Source organism: Nomascus leucogenys, chromosome 19 (assembly GCF_006542625.1).
Source record: "Nomascus leucogenys isolate Asia chromosome 19, Asia_NLE_v1, whole genome shotgun sequence".
Classification (NCBI taxonomy): domain Eukaryota; kingdom Metazoa; phylum Chordata; class Mammalia; order Primates; family Hylobatidae; genus Nomascus; species Nomascus leucogenys.
Window position 1 is genome coordinate 77,128,216 of NC_044399.1, and position 21,530 is coordinate 77,149,745.

At 50.8% G+C, this 21,530-nt stretch overlaps 1 protein-coding gene across 1 annotated transcript in view; it reads left to right on the forward strand.

Annotated features, from left to right (window-relative positions):
- The first annotated feature begins 11,994 nt into the window (after positions 1-11,994).
- Positions 11,995-21,530, forward strand: part of RPH3AL (rabphilin 3A like (without C2 domains)) — a 131,902-nt gene continuing 122,366 nt past the window's right edge. The window contains exon 1 of the mRNA XM_030799804.1: positions 11,995-12,127. The gene's annotated coding sequence lies outside the window, so the exon portion shown is untranslated. The remainder of the gene's footprint in view (positions 12,128-21,530) is intronic.

Here is a 21,530-nt window from a genome sequence, read left to right on the forward strand (position 1 = left end):
GTAGGAAGAGAACCAATGAGATAGACTTGAAAACACTGTAAATCGACTGGACCTAACAGACGTCTGCAGAACATGCCACCCAGCAAACGCAGGACGCACATTCTTCTCACGTGCCCAGGAGACGTTCTCCGGGAGAGGCCATATGTTAGGCTGTAAAACAAGACTCGGTAATTTTTCTGGTCTTGCTCTGTTTCCCAGGCTGGAGTGCAGTGGCATGATCACGGCTCACTGCAGCCTCAACCCTCCAGGCTCAGGTAGTCCCCCACGTCAGTTCCTGGAAGTAGCTGAGATGGCAGATACGTGCCTTCACGCCTGACTGATTTTTGTTAAGATGGAGTCTCGCTCTGTTACCCAGACTGCAGTGCAGTGGCGCAATCTCGGCTCACTGCAACCTCCACCTCTTGGGTTCAAGTGATTCTCGTGCCTCAGCCTCCTGAGTAGCTGGGATTACAGGTTTGCACCACCAGGCTCGGCTAAGTTTTGTATTTTTGGTGGAGATGGGGTTTTGCTGTGTTGGCCAGGCTGGTCTCAAACTCCTGGCCTCAAGCGATCCGCCTGCCTTGGCCTCTCAAAGTGTTAGGATTACCGGCATGAACCACCGTACCTGGGCTTAGTAAATTTAAAAGGATTCAAGTCATACAAAGTATGTTCTCTGACTGTAGTAGAATGAAGTTAGATATCAATAAAGGAAATTTGAGAATTCACAAATGTCCAAAGTAAACACAGTCCTAAATAACCAATGGGTCGGCCGGGCGCGGTGGCTCACGCCTTTAATCCCAGCACTTTGGGAGGCCGAGGCAGGTGGATCACCTGAGGTCAGGAGTTCGAAACCAGCCTGGCCAACATTGTGAAACCCCGTCTGTATTAAAAATACAAAAAATTAGCTGGTGTGGTGGCAGGCACCTGTAATCCCAGCTACTCGGGCGGCTGAGGCAGGAGAATCACTTGAGCTTGGGAGGCAGAGGTTGCAGTGAGCCGAGATCACACCATTGCACTCCAGCCTGGGCAACAAGAGGGAGACTCTGTCTCAAAACAAACAAACAAGCAAACAAACACCAATGGGTCAAAGAAGAAATTAGGCCAGGCGCAGTGGCTCATGCCTGTAATCTCAACACTTTGGGAGGCCAAGGCGGGAGGGCTGCTTGAGCCCGGGAGTTTGAGACCAGCCTGGACAATATAGCAAGACTCCGTCTCTAAAAAGAAGAAGAAGAAATCACAGAGAAATTAGAAAGTAGTTTGAGATGAATGAAAATGAAAGTATAACCTATCAAAACTTATAAAATGTATAGGTGTAAGAACCTATGTTAAAAAAGAAGAAAAACTTCAAGTAAATAATCTTCCACCTTAAGAAACTAGAAAAAGAACAGCAAACTAAACCCAAAGCAAGCAAAAGGAAAGAAATAATAGAGATTAGAGCTGAAAAAATGAAATCGTGAATAAAAAAGACCACTTATTATATGATTCTGTTTATATGAAATGTCCAGATTATGTAAATTAATAAGACAGAAAGTAGATTCGTGGCTTCTGGGGACTGCGGAGAAGGGAGGAATGGGAGGGAGTGGCTGCTAATGGGCCTCTTTCTTTTTTCTGAGATGGAGTCTTGCTCTGTCGCCCAGGCTGGAGTGCAGTGGCATGATCTCGGCTCACTGCAAGCTCCGCCTCCCGGGTTCAAGCAGTTCCCCTGCCTCAGCCTCCCGAGTAGCTGGGATTACAGGTGCCTGCCACCACGCCTGGCTAATTTTTTGTATTTTTAGTAGAGACAGGGGTTCACCATATTGGCCAGGCTGGTCTTGAACTCCTGACCTCAGGTGATCCGCCCGCCTCGGCCTCCCGAAGTGCTGGGATTACAGGCGTGAGCCACCATGCTCGGCCGCTAATGGGTTTCTTTGTGGAGTGATGAAAATGTTCTAGAATTAGGTAGCGGTAATGGTGGCACAACCCTGTGAATGTACAAAAAACCCACCAGATTGTAAACTTTGAAAAGGTACATTTTGTGGTTTGTGAATTCTACCTCAATAATGATGTTGACAAAATGAATTTTATAGAGTTAATTAGGCAAAAGGGGTTGTGGGGAGAGAGTTGGGGGAAGCATTTCCCAGGCAGAAGAATCAGGGTTGCTGCAGGCCCCGAGGGGAGAGCGCGGCGTGGAAAGGAAACCTCAGGCCCTGGGGGGAGGACTTCGCTTGTATCATCAGAACAGCAGGAAGCCACTGGGGCAGTTTCAGGCTGGCAGTTCCCTGACAGGGCTGACGCTTTGTTTTTTATTTTTATTTATTTCTTTGTTAAATGCGAGTTACCTGGCAAAGGCTGACATTTTGGGGAGTTCACTGTGGGGATAGCAAGCAGAAGAGACCAGGGAGGGCTGGGAGTGGATCTGGGGAGGTATCGGCAGTAGCCCAGATGGAGGAAATTACATTTCGGGAGGTTTATTCAAGGTTGCTGTGCTAGATGGAGCCAGACCTGGGTCCCCCTGGCCACCAAAACCTTTGCTCTCCCCCGGCCACTGATCTGAATACTCCCAGGGATTCTCAGTCGGCTCAGCGTGGCGTGAGGTGGTTTGCTGGATGGAAGGATGGTGGGAAAGTGAACATGATATTAGTCAGGCCAGCTAGGACTTGCTCTCACCGGGGCTGGTCGCAAACAGCAGAGTCTGGACGAAAAGCGAACTTTACTGCCAAGACCCTGGAGTATCTCATAGAAGCTGAGGGAGATTTCAATGCTCAGGTCCCTGGAGGGGCTGAATGGGGCACAGATGCTAGAGGGAGGGGCCCCTCTCTCTGTCCGGCTTCAGCTCCATGTCGGCTCCCCTCTTCTCCGTGTCACTGCAGGCCACCTTTCCGTTTCTGTTAACCGTGCATCTTACTGCAAAAGGCAAATGAGTTGAGACCCCGTCTCTTACTCCATTTCCCAGATTCTTTTTACTTTCTGTCTGTCTATCTGTCATCTATGAAACTATCTATGCGTGAAACTCTATGTATATATCTCTCTATGTATATCTATCATCTGTCTGTCTGTCTGTCTATCTATCATCTATCTGTCTGTCTGTCTGTCATCTATCTATGTATCTATCTATGAGACTTATTGCAGCTTCAACCTCCCAGGCTAAAGTGATTCTCCTGCTTCAGTCTCCAGAGTAGCTAGGACCACAGGTGCGTACCACCACACCCGGCCACACGGCACCACACCCGGCCACGCGGCACCACACCCGGCCGCGCGGCACCACACCCGGCCGCGCGCACCACACCCGCCCCCCCCCCCCCCCCCCCCCCCCCCCCCCCCCCCCCCCCCCGCCGGCACCACACCCGGCCGCGCGGCACCACACCCGGCCGCGCGGCACCACACCCGGCCGCGCGGCACCACACCCGGCCGCGCAGCACCACACGCCTGGCCTTACTTTTTAAAAATTAATTTATTTTTAAAATTTTTCGAGAAAGAGTCTCTCTCTATTGTGCAGGCTGGAGTGCAGTGGTATGATCATAGCTCACTGCAGCCCCAAACTCCTGGACTCAAACGATCCTCTCACTTCAGCCTCCCAAAGCACTGGGATTACAGGCGTGAGCCACCATGCCTGACCTATGTTTATTTTTTTGTAGAAATGGGGCTTCACTATGTTGCCCAGGCTGGTCTTGAACTCCTGACCTCCAAGCAATCCTCCTGCCTCAGCCGCCCACAGTGTTGTGATGACAGGAGTGAGCCACCGCACCCAGCCTTATTCCCCAGAATCCTCCTTCCTCAGCCACGCACAGTGTTGTGATGACAGGAGTGAGCCACCGCACCCAGCCTTATTCCCCAGGTTCTTAAGGGAGGGACCTTGACGTGCCAGTTTGGCTTAGGGGCTCCCCTGGAAGAGCCAGCTGGGCCCCAGGGGACTGGCCGCAGTGTAAACTCAGGGCTTCCGGAGCCCACACCTGAAGGTGGCTGCACAGCTACAGGAAGGCCAGGGAGGGGAAGGGACATCGTTGATGGGTGGTGAGGTCACCTGTATTCAAAGTCCCCTCCCACTTTCTTCGGATAACCTGCTGCCTGGGATCCGTCCACCTCTAGGAATAAACCACACGAGACCCTATTTGGTCACTTGAACTGATTGGCAAACTCAGCCCTTCAACTGTGTATCACCCCTGCTTTTTTTTTGCCTTCACTTTCAGCCCTTGACTGGGCAGGGAGCATTCCAGAATTTAGAGTTGATCTTACTGCCTTTGTGAATTCTGTCACTTCCCCCAGAAAAGAAAGGACGGTCCATGCCCACCTGACAAACTTGCTGAAAAGGATTCTCGTTATTGTCATTGACTCACTTTCTCCTGCGATTTAAAGCCCAGTGCTGTGGATTCAGGTGCCTGGAAACCCTGGTGACTGTACCTGGGCCTGCGATAGGGTTAGGAGATGTCTGTGAGGTCATGTGAGAGGCACACGCAGGGGTCAGGTCTGTGAGGTCATGTGGGAGGAACATGCAGGGGTCAGGTCTGTGAGGTCATGTGGGAGGAACACGCAGGGGTCAGGTCTGTGAGGTCATGTGGGAGGAACACGCAGGGGTCAGGTCTGTGAGGTCACGTGGAGGCACACACAGGGGTCAGGTCTGTGAGGTCATGTGGGAGGAACATGCAGGGGTCAGGTCTGTGAGGTCACGTGGAGGCACACACAGGGGTCAGGTCTGTGAGGTCATGTGGGAGGAACATGCAGGGGTCAGGTCTGTGAGGTCACGTGGAGGCACACACAGGGGTCAGGTCTGTGAGGTCATGTGGGAGGAACACACAGGGGTCAGGTCTGTGAGGTCATGTGGAGGTACACACAGGGGTCAGGTCTGTGAGGTCATGTGGGAGGAACATGCAGGGGTCAGGTCTGTGAGGTCACGTGAGAGGCACACGCAGGGGTCAGGTCTGTGAGGTCACGTGAGAGGCACACGCAGGGCTCAGGTGTGTGAGGTCATGTGGGAGGAACACGCAGGGGTCAGATCTGTGAGGTCACGTGGAGGCACACGCAGGGGTCACGTCTATGAGGTCACGTGGAGGCACACGCAGGGGTCAGGTCTGTGAGGTCACGTGGAGGCACACACAGGGGTCACCTGCTGCAACGTGCCACGGTTTCCAGCCTTGGCCTGTCCTGTTTCACCTGGCCCATGGGTGATGTGTGCTGTGCTGGCCTTTCTGCAGGGGACAGTGTGGTCAGGGGACCGCCGGGGTCTGTCAGAGCCCCAGCCCTTTGCTCCATACCAGGGCAGCCGTTTCCAGTCCTGAGGGTTGCGACTGATCTCGGCTGGGGCTTGCTTCTTACTAGGAGAAGCAAGGGATGGAAGTCCTTCAGTCAGATGCCGCTCTCAGGCATCAGAGGGGCAGGACACTCTGAATGCAGATGTGGGTCCTGAGGGCTCCTTTCTCTGAATTCCTGCAGCGTTTAGTAGGAGGCCATGCGGCTTGGTGTCTTATTATTTATGGTTGAATGCTGGCTGCCTGGAATGTCGTCTCCAATACTAATAATGACGCCAGTGTCGTGCGTGAAGCTGGCGTTGACGGCGCAGTCAGGAACCTCCCGTGTAAATTCTGTTACCGCCAGGGGAAGTGAGCAGCGCGGACTAGATGACAGACATTTAATAGCTGATAAAGCCTCAGATTGGCCGGGGTAGGGACTTGCGGGGATGTGTGTGTGTGACTTGTTTTCCTTCACAGCCACGTAGCTGGTCTGAGCTGGGACTGAGAGCCTGGCTTCTGATCTCTGACTCCATACCCTGTTCACGAGAGTGCAGCTAACTATATTCTGAATTCTTTCAGCAAAGCTTGTCTCATTCTTCCTTGGTATCTCCCGCCTGTCATCTATCCATCTATTCATTTATTCCTCTATCTTGTTCCATAAATATATGTATATCTCTGTGTATATTTTATTTATATAAGAAATAGAAAGGCTGGGTGCGGTGGCTCATGCCTGTAATCCCAGCACTTTGGGAAGCTGCAGCAAGAGGATTGCCTGAGCCCAGGAGTTCAAGACCAGCGTAGGCAACGTAGTGAGACCCTGTCTCTGAAAAAAAAAAAAAAAAAAAGGGAGAAGAAATATAAAAAATAAATATAAAAAGACATGTTAATAGCTGGGCACGGTGGCTCGTGCCTGTAATCCCGGAACTTTGGGAGGGCAGGGCAGGCAGATCGCTTGAGTTCAGGAGTTTGAGCCAAGCCTGGGCAACATGGTGAGACCCTGTCTCTATTTTTTTTTAAAAAGATATATTCATAATATATCTATATATCTAAAAGATATATTCATAGAAAAAAGGTAAAGTAGGTATATTACATACCAGACCTATATGTAGATATTTTATATTTATATATGTATGTCTGTTTATATATGTCTATACATATATGTGTGTATGTATATGTACATGGTACTAAATAGAAATCATAAAAAGAAGATCAGGAAAGACATAGATGTAGATTAGCTAGAAGGTTGAAAGCAGGGGGAGAGTTAGACCCCCTCTTCAGGCCATCGAGCTGTATACACTTTGCTGTATTCGAACCACACGTTTAACTCTGAGCTAATGGGCAGTCAAGGCAGGAAAAAAAATCAGTGACATGGTTCGTGTGGCCTCTAAGGAACGGGTACCAGATGCTGAATGCTCATCCAGGCAGTTAGACCTGAAGGAGGTTTCTTGCCTGAGTGGTCATTTGTGGAGCCTTGGGTGACAAGGAAAATACGTGGCAAGTGTGCCTCTCTGTCTTCTGCCGTCCCCTGGCAGACATCGCCAATCCATCAGGGCTGTTCCCCACCGAGCCCAGAGGCGGCCTCGCCGGGCTTCCCTGTGTGGTGCTCCGGGGGTGGAGTCTGCAGGCCAGAAAAACCCGCTTGCTGTCCAGCCCGAGGCTGCTGGTGGCGTCAGGGAGGCCATGAGGGGTTCTGAGCGGAGATCCCCTCAAGGTGGGCCCCGTAGCAGGTGCGTGGGCTGGGAAACGCGTCTGGGCGCCGGTCGGAGTGACCGTCATGGTGACGAGGGTGGGGAAGTTGTGTCTGGAGTGACACGGGGCACACACTCGGATTTCTGGCTTGTTAGCCACTCATTTGTTCCACAGACGTTTAGCAAACACCAATTATGTGTCTGGAAAGCATGTGCCCGCCTCACTCTGCTTACCCCTCTGGCCCCAGTTGAATGTCACTTTCTCAGAGTCTCCTCCCCCAGCTCCTCCGTCTGCACGGACACTCTTGCATCACCTACACCTTTCCACCCCAGCCTATATGGCTGCTTATCCTGACATATTTACTAATGTTTATTTGCTTCATTTTTTTTTTTTTTTTCTCTCCAAGATGGGAGTTCCAGGATGGCAGGGACAGTGTCTGTCTTGCTCGTCATTCTGTCCCCAGTCCTAGCATGGGGTCTGGCACATAGTAGGTGCTCAATTAGTATTTGTGGAATGAATGAATAAAAGAATAAAAAGGATACGGAGATGAGCCCGGTAGAAGATAAGCACATAAACAAATACGGCATAAGCTCAGTATGAAGGAGAGGGACAGGTAAACGGTTAAAGGACGTCGGGGTGGGAGAGGCCCCTTCCAGGAGGGTGAGGAGGTCAAGGAAGGCCTCCTGGTGGAGGACATTGCTGGGTCCAGAAGCATGAGGTGGAGGGAGGGGCACCTGGGGCCCTGGGGGTAGCAGGAGCAAAGGCAGAGGCAGACCTGGAGGGGAGAAGAACCAGATTTTACTTGGGGTGCTCCTGGGGCGGTGGGGGGGGGGAGCAGCCACCCAGGAAGGGTGGATCTGTGGCAGCTGCAGGAGCTCCGCCCAGCAGGCCGACTGGGCAGGAGGCGGAGAAGCAGGTGTGTGTGGAGCGCAGGGTGAGAGGGGCCTCGGGCAGGCAAGGCAGGAAAGAAAAGAGCGAGGGGAACCGGGCAGGCCTGAGTGTGGCCAGGGGGTGTTGGAGGCAATGCTCGGGGGGAATGCACAGCCTTTACTGCCCGACTGGGTTTATATCCTGCCTCTCCCATGCCTGTTGGTCCTTGGGGACTGCCCTCCGGCAGGCTCTGGCCCCAGGACCCCACACCAGCCCCAGCCATGTCAGCTGCCCTCCCACTGGCCTGGCCCAGCTCTCCAGAAAGACTTCATGCAGCCAGTTCCCCAGGGAACACCACTGCCCACACATTACTAATGTTTACATAGGAATTTATCACATCTGTAACATTTTATCTTGAGCACAGCTTCTCTCAATGCTTTTATTTTGCAATTATAGGTTTATTTTCTTCGTTTCCTCTCTCTTGAGCTTTTTAAGGTGTTTTCTGTCACTTAGCTGTGGACTTTAAATTTCCTATTTATATTAATTATCAAATTATTTCATATGTGAGTCGTTCAGCTTAGCCCTTTTTGGCTCCTTCTTGCAACTCTTACTCGTGGATTTATTAGGCAATTTAGCACCAACTTTCATGTGCAGACTCAGTTGGCGAGATTTTAACTGGAGAGTGAGAGATGTCATGGCCACGGGGCCCTGTTGCTCGCAGTCCCTGGATCAGAGGATTGGTGCCGGATGGGCAGGTGCTGAGGATGCACACATCGCCCTCGGGTTAGCACCGAAGGTTCTCGTGTCAGACGTGAGGCTTCCTTCCTGTGTTCTTTCTGTCCGCGCTAGTCCAGAAGACCAGCAAACCCGAGATGGTCCGAGGTGCATGATGGAACCTGAATGGAGAGCCTGGGGTGTGAGCCAGGGTCTGGGATACGCTGGGCCAGAGTTAGATGCCCCTGCAGACGTGGATGAGTGGGTGAAGACTAAGGGAGCAGGTCACACATGGTGACAGACAGGAGAGGCTGCTGTGCCATCCAGGGGCCGTGGAAGGAGTCGGCGTCGGCACGAACACTGGTGCCTCAAAGGAGAGGCACGGTCGCCCGTGAAGACGTCGGGCACGTCCGTTAGTATGTGTGGTGTGCAGTCACCTGTGAAGACGTCGGGCACGTCCGTTAGTATGTGTGGTGTGCGGTCACCTGTGAAGACGTCGGGCACGTCCGTTAGTATGTGTGGTGTGTGGTCACCTGTGAAGACGTCGGGCACGTCCGTTAGTATGTGTGGTGCACGGTCACCTGTGAAGACGTCGGGCACGTCCGTTAGTATGTGTGGTGTGTGGTCACCTGTGAAGACGTCGGGCACGTCCGTTAGTATGTGTGGTGCACGGTCACCTGTGAAGACGTCGGGCACGTCCGTTAGTATGTGTGGTGTGTGGTCACCTGTGAAGACGTCGGGCACGTCCGTTAGTATGTGTGGTGTGTGGTCACCTGTGAAGACGTCGGGCACGTCCGTTAGTATGTGTGGTGCACGGTCACCTGTGAAGACGTCGGGCACGTCTGTTCGTATGTGTGGTGCACGGTCACCTGTGAAGACGTCGGGCACGTCTGTTCGTATGTGTGGTGCACGGTCACACCTTCCCACACAGTGCAGGTGACTTACTCAGGGCTCTGGATGGCAAATGACAAGGACCCAATTCAAACTAGTGTAAGCAAAAAGGGAGCTCTGTGGACCTGGCAATCTGGGGATCAAAACAGTGGTTCAGGCACGACCATGGGTTTGAGATGACTCATCTTCGACTCTCAGCTCTGTTTAGCTGCACCTGCAGACAGGCCGTTTCTAGGGGGAGCCAGGTGGCTATTGGCCATCTCGAGCCAGTGCTGTGCTTACCGTCCCAGACAGGGGGTTTATTTCACAGGAACTCTGGCAAGACCCCAGGAGGACTCAGTATGGCTGTGTCTGGGTCACATGCCCAGCCCTGAGCCAATTACCCTGCCTAGGGGGTGGGGCTATTCTAATTGGTCATCCTCATCACATTCACCCAGGAAGAAGGGGAAGGAGGGGCTGTTTCTCTTGCCCAGGAGGACTGGGCGTGACTACTTTGACCTGAAGAGTTATTCTCAAAAAGGAAAGGAATGCTGGGTAGACAAAATATATGCCCATTGCAGAAGGCCAGCAGGGGCCCCAGCCTTCGCTTTGCTGAAGGTGGTAGGTGCACAGCTGTCCGGACCCTGGAGCTGAGTGTGAGGGGTGTAAAGGGGTAGAAGGTGTCGTCTGCACAGCAGTGTGGCGGCGTTCTGCCGTTCTCAGCTGTACAGAGGACAAACACTCAGGTCTCTTCACACCTTCGTGACTGGTCCCCCCGGACCTTCGCGCAGAGCTAGCCTTTCCATGAAGCAACCTCTGGGTACACGTGGAAACCAGCCTCTCGCTGCCATGCCAGCCCCAGGGACTGACCAGGGTCGACTCCAGTCACGGACACAGTTTATCACGTTTCTTTGGCCTCTGCTCTCTGGATCCACACCTCTGGCTCTGATGTCTGCATGGAACCCCTGTCCCAGCTGGGTTCAAGTCTCTTTTCCAGAAGCTTTGCTTGGCTCAAGGCTCTGCTTGATTTGGTGTCACTGGTGTTTCTGAGCTTGGTCTTCGTGGCCTGTGGTCCTGCCAGGGGAAGAGCAGAGTGGCCTGGCTGGACCCCGGCAAAGGAGGCTTCTCTTCTGCATTTCTTCTGAACGCGGAGCGCACGAGCAGGACGAAGACCAGGTGATTCCTGCAGGCCTGGGTGTGTGGCGTGTGGTCCCGCACACTCAGAGATGGCTTCCAGCACGTTCCACCCTTTCTTCTCTTTTTTTTTTTTTTTTGAGACAGAGTCTCCCTCTGTCGCCCAGGCTGGAGTGCAGTGGCACGATCTCGGCTCTCCGCAACTTCTGCCTCCCGGGTTCAAGCAATTCTCCTGCCTCAACCTCCCGAGTAGTTGGGATGACAGGTGCCCGCCACCACGTCTGGCTAAGCCTCAGCCTCCCAAAGTGCTAGGGTTAGAGGCGTGAGCCGCTGTGCCTGGCCTACCTATGAATTGTATTTCATTTTTTAAATTTTAAGGCGAGGTCTCACTCTGTCACCTAGGCTGGAGTACGATGGCTAGATCGTGGCTCACAGCAGCCTCAAACTCCTACACTCAAGCCACCCTCCCACCTCAGCCTCCTGAATGGCTGGGGCTACAGACTTTTGCCACCACGCCTGGCTAATTTTTGTATTTTTAGTAGAGACAGGGTTTCACCGTGTTGGCCAGGCGGGTCTCAAACTCCTGATCTCAGGTGATCCACCCACCTTGGCCTCCTGAGTAGCTGGAGTTACAGGCATGAGCCACCACTCCCGGCCTCCTTCCACCCTTTCATATAACCAGCAGTGCATATCAGCACTTCTCAACATCTTTACTGCAGGACCTTTTCTTCAAATGAAATCTTACCTGGAAGCCTGATAGATGAAGAGGAAAAAGCTGAGTTGCTCTGGGTTGGGCTGTAATAACCCCCTTGTTCCCAGCCCCCTGCTTCTGCGTGCACGGTTCTGAAGAGGTGCTCCACACCCCTGGCTCCTTGGAACCCAGTTTGAGAGCCTCTTGGCGATTATATCCATCTGTCTGTCTCTCTCACGGTAGCACCTGCTGCTGCTCCCCATGGGGAAAGGTTGCTGATGGTGTTTATTTTTTTTTTAAGCATCAAAACATTTTCTTTTTTCTATCAGTAGCTTGTCTGCACTATGAAAAGGTCAACAGAGAGATCCTTGTCATCTTCCTTCTCCCTGCAGGAGGGTGTCAGGGTGTAAGTGCTCCCTCGCTGTGAAGAGTTCATTTCATTCATGTCATTACCCTTGCCCTCCTGGAGGTCCCTCCGGGAAGGTGTTCCGTTTACACATCCTCCTGAACAGCCACACCCAAAAGGGGCCCCACTCCAGGCCGCTGGGGCTGCAGGAAGCGATGAGATGCTGATGCACGCCCCATGCACCACCACCGCTGCCTGCAAGGACTGTTTTGGATACAGAAAACGTGCCCTTTCTAACCCAAAAAATGCTTGAAATGTGTAAAAGTGGCCAGACCAACCTTCCCAAAGAGGGCCGCCCTCTAAGAGGAAGCGTCCCAAGTCTGTTCGGTTTTAGAGACCACGTGACTGGGGGACGTGGTGGGGCCTTGCCAGACATCCACGAGGAGAATCCAGGCCTTGGTTTGGCTCCAGCTGGGCCTGCCTGGTGGCTGCCGCTTATTGACTTAAGTCCCAGTGATTCAGCTCCTCATCTGAACACCTCGGGTCACCCCTGACAACGGTGGTGGGAGGCAGAGCGGCCTCCTCCTCCTCCCACGCGGGGCCTGTCTGGGTGAAGCCCCTCTGTTCCCGGTAGGTGTTTCGGGGTCTCATGGCTCCAAGGACATTGGAAGATGCCTCTGTTTTCCTGGAGTCAGGGGCCCAGTTCATTCAGGGGTTTTCACAGAACTTTGCTAACTTCCGGGGAAGAGGTTTGTGTCTTTGCTGGGAGAGTGTCTGGTTAATCGTTGACTGGAAACTTGCTTTTCCAGGCTGCCCCAGGTCCTGCTGCTTCTAAAGAAGAGGCAGCCAGGGCTGGAGAACAGCCTCGTGCCCCGCTGGTGCCTCCGTTGCTCTTTCTGCATGGTCCTTTGAAACACCACAGTGGACAGAGATGGATTTGGGGGTGCGGGGCAGAGGGGTTGTGTGCTAGCGGCAGATGGGCCTGGGGTCAGGCAGAGAATGGGGGCCACGCATCTGAGCCGACCGGAGCGTGCTGTTGGAGAGCTGTTTGTATTGCGTGTTATGCTGCGTGCAAGACTGGCTCAGGGGCTGCAGCAGGCTCTGTGCTCCCTACCCTGGGATACTCACATTTGGTGACAAGTCCCCAGATAACTGTGAGATGGGGCCAAAAAACCCAGGGGCCACAAAGCAAAAACGCAAGTGCCAAGGCCACGTGTCTCAGAGCAGGAGGGGATTTTTGAAGATTGTAGAAGGCCGCGTGGCCAGCTGACGTGGTCAGGAGCAGTGGCCGTTGTCAGGATGGAAGCATGGCCTGTATGCACATGCAGGGACCCGTCTCGGGACCCTTGTCCCTCGAGGTGCTGTTCCGTTTACAGCCTATATATAGGTTTACCTCGTCAGGCACATAGACCAGCATTTAAAAATGTTTTCCTGATGATTTATTTTCATGTGTATTAGAGCATAACTTGTTTTCTTCAGTTGCCTTCTATTTATGGCATATGGGATGGTTTTTCTATTTATGGTGGACATATAAAGTTTCCTTTGAAAATAAATTTGTTCAAGTAAAAGAGTGGGTTGATTTAAAGGGAAATATTAAGTAAAGAATCGTATGGGAGCCATGTGGGAATGGCAGGTGGCGTGTGGATGCCTGTGCTTTGGAAATTGCTGGAGGAATTCAGAGATGAGGAAGAGAGAGGCTCATGGAAGAGACAGGCGGGGTGCGGGAGGAGTGCAACCCAGCTAGGTGGAGATGGGAGGTGAGTCTGTACTTATAGGTCCAGACATGGGGGTACGATTCTTGGTGTAGTCTATTTTGGTTGCAGCAGGTGAGGCCTGTAGGGGACAGAGGGTAGGTGTGGGACTGTGTTGTGGAGGACCATCAGTCTCAGGGTGTGGCCTCTGAACTTTTCAGGAGGCAGTGGGAGCCATTGAGGATGCTTGAGGAGGGGAGTGTTTCTGGACAGTCCTTGAAGACTCTCGTTTATGTGTAGTGGACACCAGGACTGGAGGCAGATGACCCGTTAAGTGCCCAGGTAAAGAGGGTTTAAGAAGCCAAACCAGGGCCATAGCCAAGGACAAGCAACCCAGCCACCCAGGCCATCTCTCACCGGCTTGGGGGGCAGCCTGGAGACGTTGGAGAGAGGCAGGTTGGAGGTGGACAAGCTGAGCCTTGGCGGTGTGTGGGGAGGCTGTGGGTGATGGGCAGGGGTGCAGGTCCGTCCTGTTGATGGGCAGGGGTGCAGGTCCGTCCTGTTGATGGGCAGGGGTGCAGGTCCGTCCTGTTGATGGGCAGGGGTGCAGGTCAGAAGTTGTGAATGGAGTCCTAGAAGGGGGGGAGCATCTGCTCCTGGCTGGGCTGGGAGAAGATGGTAAGAGCTACTCAGTGACCTCTTCCTGGAGTCTCCTGGCCTAGCATGGAATGTTCTGGAATGTTCTTGGGGAAGTGGGTGCGGTCAGCTGAAGGAAGCTCCTCTCTGGGCCAGAGTTCAGACAGGAGGAGGAAGCCTGCTGTTTCCTGCCCTGTGGTTTGGCCCAGAGTTCAGACAGGACAAGATTTCATCCATCATCAGGGTCTGCAGTCAGGGGGGTCACAGTTTCTTTAAACTCCCATTTCATCCTTTTAGTGTGAAGTTCACCAGCATTCAGGGACCAGCTTGGTTTAAAAAACAGGTTTGTTTTGTTTTGTTCTATGAGGGCCTGCTATGTACCAGATACTGTGTTTGGAACTTTTTTTTTTTTGAGATGGGGTCTTGCTCTGTCACCAGGCTGGAGTGCAGTGACGCGATCTCAGCTCGCTGCAACCTCCGCCTCCTGGGTTCAAGTGATTCTCCTGCCTCAGCCTCCTGAGTAGCTGGGATTACAGGTGTGCACCACCACGCCCGGCTAATTTTTGTATTTTTAGTGGAGATGGGGTTTCACCAAGTTGGCCAGGATGGTCTCGATCTCTTGACCTCATGATCCGCCTGCCTCGGCCTCCCAAAGTGCTGGGATTACAGGTGCGTGCCACCACGCCCAGATAATTTTTGTATTTTTAGTAGAGATGAGGTTTCACTATGTTGGCCAGGCTGGTCTCAATGTTGTGATCCGCCCGCCTCAGCCTCCCAAAGTGCTAGGATTACAGGCGTGAGCCACCGCACCCAGCCTGGAACTTTTACTCTGTTACCACGATTCGCTATGGACAAAACCCGTTGAGGAATGCATTATTTATTACCTCTGTTGTACAGAGGAAGAAATGGAGTGTAGGGAAATGTAACAAGCCCCAAATTAAACCGCTGGTTAGCTGTAGAGTCCAATTGCGAACCTACGCCTCTGCAAGGGAGACTGCGTGTGGACACACTGTTTAACTTGGAGGAAGCTAATTGACGTCTGTGCTCCTCTGTGTGGGTATGGGCTGTCCCTGCGGTGTGCTGGGCACATCTGTAATATCAGGGTGCTGATGGCACTCGATGGCATCGCGGTGGAGATTGTGTGATGATATAGATAAGGTGTTACAGAAATGTCAGCGACTGCTGCTATTACTACATAAAACTAGAGTTGCACAATCCTGGACTCGATTTTACTGGAGAACATTTTTGGAAGGTTATATCTTAAGGTGGAGGAGAAGCATTATTTTAATTAAATTGAATTAATTAGTTAATTTTTAACACTTATTTTTATTAAAAAGTTTTTTTTATACAGATGGGATCTTGCTACGTTGCCCAGGTTGGTCTCGGACTCCTGGCCTCAAGCGATCCTCCCACCTTGGCCTCCCAAAGTGTTGGGATTACAGGCCTGGTCCACTGTGCCCAGTCATATTAATTTTCGAAATAATCAATACATGGTGGGATAGAACGAGCATTTAACCTTAGAGCCGTTTCGAGTTTGAGCCGGTGATTTCTGGGCATGCTCCTGGCCCCTGGATGTTGGGAGATGTGGGTGAAATGGGGAGGGTCTGTTCCCTTTCCTCTCTTCTCAGCCTGACTTCAGTGAAAGCTCAAGGTGCACTTGGCTGTTTCTACAGCTTTGGAGTTCCCAGCTCTGCCCAAGTTCGTGCCAGCAAGCTGTGACCTCGGGGCAGTCACTGACCTGCCCAGGCGAGTTTCCCTCCTGCCCAAATACCCTAGTTCTCTGAGTTTCCTCTTCTTTTGTGGCACTTCTGAGAGGACAGTTCTCTCCCTGGAATGCCGCCTTCTGCCTGCCAAGTCCCTCCTTTTCCCTCTGAGCCCTGCACCACATTCTTCTCTTTGAAGCCCTCCAGGACTGCCATAGAGCAGGATCTTCACTGCGCCTTCTCTTCGCTCCCAGTGTTCTTTGCATATGTCAGAGCCACAGTGGAGGTGACCCTTCTCCCTTGCACCTGCCAGATATTAACACGTAAACAAAGAAACAAACACAGATTCCAACTGTGATGCATGTGATGAAGAAAAAGAACTGGGGCCCCGTATTTGCTGACCTCCAGTGTTCTGCACTCCCAAGGGAGGGCCGCGTGGTGGGGATGGAACACAGGCATGGACAGTACGTACCTTCCTCCTTTAGCAGACAGGGATGATGAGCACCTGTGATTAATCCACACAAAAGTATTCGGGAGGGTATGACACTCAAATGTAATATTAGCGGCGTGGCAAGATTCTTCCTCATTGATGACGATTGGTGTGGTATTTTCTTTTTCTCTATGAAGAAGAAAATTAAAATTTTTTCATCGCATTTGGTAGCACTTTACTTTTTTTTCTTGAACAGTGTTAGGTTTACAGAAAAAAATGAACAAAAAGTACAGAGTTCCCATCTAACCTGTTACCTCTTTCAATTTCCCATGATTAACATCTTGCTTTGGTGTGGTACATTTGTTACAATAAATGTGGTAATACTGATACGTTATTATTAACTGAAATGTGTAGTGTACACTTAGGGTTCGATCTTGGAGGTGTAGGTTCTATGGGCTTCAACCAATGTGTAAGGACACGTGGAGAGAATAATAGCTTCACTGCCTTCAGAATCCCCTGAAATCTGTGTCCTCGTTCTTCCTGTTCCACCCCCAAATCCCTGGTCTTTTTACTGTCTCCATAGTTTGGCCTTTTTCAGAATGTCATAGATATCGTTGGAACCCTGCAGTAAGTAGCCCTTTGAGACCGGTTCCCTTCCCTTAGCGGTACGCATTAAAGATTCCTCATGTCTGCTGTGGCTGGCCAGCTCTTTTTTTTTTTTTTTAAATTGCTCCTTGCAGAGAAGGATTATCCCATAGGCAGGGTGCCCAGAGTAGCCTCATTTTTCTTTTAATTAATTAAATTAATTAATTAATTAATTTTTTGTAGAGTTGGGATTTCGCTATGTTGCTCAGGCTGGTCTTGGACCCCTAGCCTCAAGTAATCCTTCCACCTTGGCCTCCTAAAATGCGGGGATTACAGGCATGAGCCATCCTGCCCAGCCTTACTAGCCCATTTTTTCACCGCTGAATTATGTTCCATCGTATGAATATATGGTACCATGTTTTGTTTATTCACCTGATGAAGGACATCTTGTCACTTACCAGCTGTCATTCACCTCTCTGAGCCTCAGTTTGCTCACCTGTACAATGGGGTTGTTAAAACCTGCCTCATAGGGTTACTTTGAAAGATAAAGGAGATGATTCCCTAAAGCACTTGGCACTAAACCTGGCAAATGGTAAAGCCCTCAGTGGTTGTTCTCCTAATTGATCATTGATCATTCACCTCCCCCGTGTGACATTTTGTGTTTCCCTTATGTCCTGGTCTTTGAGACTCAGAGCCTACCAGCATCCCATTTGTCCTTACAGTGCAAAGTCGGGATGTGCATGCGGATGGGGAGCACGCGTGCCCCAGCAGGGTGTGTGCAGATGGGGAGCACGCGTGCCCCAGCAGGGTGTGTGCAGATGGGGAGCACGCATGCCCCAGCAGGGTGTGTGCAGATGGGGAGCACACATGCCCCAGCAGGGTGTGTGCAGATGGGGAGCACACATGCCCCAGCAGGGTGTGTGCAGATGGGGAGCACGCATGCCCCAGCAGGGTGTGTGCAGATGGGGAGCACGCGTGCCCCAGCAGGGTGTGTGCAGATGGGGAGCACACGTGCCCCAGCAGGGTGTGTGCAGATGGGGAGCACGCATGCCCCAGCAGGGTGTGTGCAGATGGGGAGCACGCGTGCCCCAGCAGAGTGTGTGTGCAGATGGGGAGCACGCATGCCCCAGCAGGCACCCACTTCTCAGCCTCAGGGCACTGCTCCTGGCCTCCTCTCACTTGCCCCAGGACTCAGTTCTCTAGCCAGTCCTGGGTGGCTGTTTCTGTTTCTCCAAGCCTGGCTCTACAGGTGTAGAAACCCCAATGATTCCCCCTTCCAGCCTCTCTGAGGATGAACCCCTGGTGGTTTTGTTTGAGGAGGTTCTGCCAATGGCAATGAGAAGTTAGAGAGGTGGGAAAGTGACCAGGCAGACGGAGTCCTCACAGCAGTGGCTGTAGGCTTGCCAGCTACTGCCACCTTTGCAGATGGGATTTGGGGTGTTCTGCTCATTTGTTTGTTTGCCTTTGAGACAGGGTCTCACTCTGTTGCCCAGCCTGGAGTGCAGTGGCATGATCATGGCTCACTGCAGCCTTAACCTCCCCAGGCTCCCAAGTAGCTGGGATTACAGGTGTGTGTCACTGAGCCCAGCTAATTTTTTCTGTGTGTGTGTGTGTGTGTTTCAGAGACAAGGTTTCACCGTGTTGCGCAGGCTGGATTCAAACTCCTGGGCTCAATCGATCCTCCCACCTTGGCCTCCCAAAATGCTGGGATTACAGGCTAGGATGGTTTTTGATATGGCCTCACCGACAGGCCTCTTGCCTCTCTCAGCAAGGCCATGTGGCCTTTCCCCTTATGTTGATTCCTCTTCCCAGTATATACACTTTCTATTCATCAGGCCTCCTGCCCAGATATGAGCCCCTCTGGGCATTTCCCACAATACAGAAGAGGATGATGATGAGGGTAGTGATGATTGATGGTGACAATGTCTGATGGAGGTGAATATGATGATGATGGTGGCAGTGATGGTGATGATGTGGGTGATGGTGATGATGACGATGATGTCTGATGGTGTTGATGGTGATGATGGTGAGGGTGATGATGGTGATGATGATGGTGATTGACGATGTTGATGATGATGAGGGTGATGATAGTGGTGTTGGTGACGATAGTAATAATGATGATGGTGATGGTGATTATTACAGTGATAGTGGTGGTGACAGAGATGACAGTGATGGTGACCGATGGAGGTGAATATGATGATGATGTAACAGTGATGGTGATGATAGTGATGATGGTGATGGTGATTGACAATGATGGTGATGATGAGGGCGATGATAGTGGTGTTGGTGATGATGATGGTAATAATGATGATGGTGGTGACAATGATGATGATAACGTCTGATGGTGGTGATGGTGATGATGACTGATGGTGGTGAATATGATGATGATGTGGGCGATGGTGATGATGACAATGTTGAAGTTTGATGGAGGTGAATATGATGATGATGTAACAGTGATGGTGGTGATAGTGATGATGGTGATGGTGATTGATGAGAGTGATGATGGTGTTGGTGATGATGATGGTGATGATGACAATGTTTGATGGCGATGATGACTGGAGGTGAATATGATGATGATGTAACAGTGATGGTGGTGATAGTGATGATGGTGATGGTGATTGATGAGAGTGATGATAGTGGTGTTGGTGATGATGATGGTGATGATGACAATGTCTGATGGTGATGATGACTGGAGGTGAATATGATGATGGTGACAGTGATGGTGATGATAGTGATGATGGTGATGATAGTGGTGTTGGTGATGATGATGTTAATGATGATGATGGTGGTGATGATAGTGATGATGCTGGTGATGACAGAGATGACAGTGATGGTGATGGTAATGATGATGACTGATGGTGATGATGGTGAATATCATGATGATGATGATGAGGGTGATGACGAGGATGGCCATGATGGCCCTACCCTGAGAATGCACACTGTGACAGGCTTTGTGCTGGTTGTGTTACCTCCACCACCTCGATCAGGTTTTCTCAACTCCAGTGCTTTGGCGTTTAGGCTGGATAACTCTGTCATGGGGGCTGTTTTATGCCTCAGGGATGTTTAGCAGCATTCCTGGCCTCTACCCACTGGATGGATAGTCAGTAGCACCCCCAACTGTGTCTCCAGATATTTCCAAATGTCTCTTGGGGGACAAAATCACTCTGATTCAGAACCACTGGTTGAATTTATCCTTCCCAATAGCCCCAGGAGGCAGCTACTCATTTATAGATGATGCACCTAAGGCTTAGAGAAATGAAGGAAGTTGCCCAAGGTCACCAAGCCCATAATTCACAGCCAGAATGCAAACCTCAGATACACAACCCTGAGCCTAGACCTGTAACCACTGCCCTTTGTCACCTGGCAGAAGAAGAGAATTCATCAGCCTGCTGGCAGGGCTACCTGGAGTGCGTGACAGGGTTGAGCGCCTGCTTGATCAGTCCCAGCATCCCTTGCCAGATTCATTTGGAGCTAATAAAAACAGTGGCTCTGCCCATTTTCTGACTTGGTTTGAACTCAGAGAGCTGAATGTGTTTACGTAGAGACTGACTCCACAGCCCTCGGTCCTGTGCCACGATAGGGAAGTCCTGCATCTTCTCCTTCCCTCAGGCAGCCGTGTCACCTGGTGCATCGCCTGTGGACACCTGTGGGGAGCAGGAACAGACATGGATGTGGTTTTTTGCAAGTGGGACCTCACAAGGTCATTGTCTGTGTTCTCCTAATGTTGTGAACCTGGTTTTTACAGGTTGAATGCCCAAAATATCTACTTCTAATATTACTTTTATAATAATTTATTATGAATAATTAAAAACATGCAGCAAAGTGGAACAAATGTTATAGTGAAACTTATATGCCTGACATTTGGATTCCATCACTAACAATTTCCTTTATCTGTCATGGTGTTTCTTGTTTTTGGAACCCAGATTAGCATCATGTCTGGCTGGTTGGTCAATGAGACACTATAAATTCTCTATGAGGAGAATAAATTAATAACATATTAATTTGGGATAGATGGTCTTCATTCACCAGAGTAATGGGGGAGGTCATGGATGACCTTCTAATCACCATCACCAATCATCACCACATACAGAAACCCTATTCCCTTTTGCTGTCCCACTTCCCCGACCCCAACAAGCCCTAGGCAACCACTAATCTACTTTCTGTCTCTATAAATTTGTCTATTCTGAACATTTTACATAAATGGGATCATATAATATGTGGTTTTTTGTGACTGGCTTCTTTTAGCAGATTTTCAAGGTTTGTCTGTGTTGTAGCATGAATCGATACTTCATTCCTTTTTATAGCCAAATAATATCCCTTGTATAGATACACCACATTTTGTTTGTCCTTGTTGCAGTTGATGGACATTTGAGTTGTTTCCCACTTTGGCTGTTGTGAATGGTGCTACTATGAACATTGGTGTACAGGTTTTTATTTGAACACTTGCTTTCAATTCTTTTGGGTCTATATGTAGGAGCAGAATTGTTGGGTCAGATGATAATTCTATGTTAACTTGTTGAGGAACTAAATTGTCTTCCATAGTGGCTGCACCATCTCCATTCCCACCAACAAGGCACAAGTGTTCCAGTTTCTCCACATCCTCATGGACACTTGCTATTTTTCATATTTTTTAGTATAGCCATCCTAGTGGATGTGAAGTGGTATCTCATGGTGGTTTTGATTTGTATTTTCCTGATGGTTAAAGATGTTGAGTCTTTTTTCTTTGTTTTTTTTCTTTTTTTTTGAGACAGGATCTTGCTCTGTCGCCCAGGCTGGAGCACAGTGGCACCATCTTGGTTCACCGCAACCTCTGCCTCCCAGGTTCAAGCAATTCTCCTGTCTCAGCCTCCGGAGTAACTGGGACTACAGGCACTCGCCACCACGCCCGGCTAATTTTTGTATTTTAGTAGAGACAGGCTTTCACCATGTTGGCCAGGCTGGCCTCGAACTCCTGACCTCAAGTGATCCGGCCTCCCAAAATGCTGGGA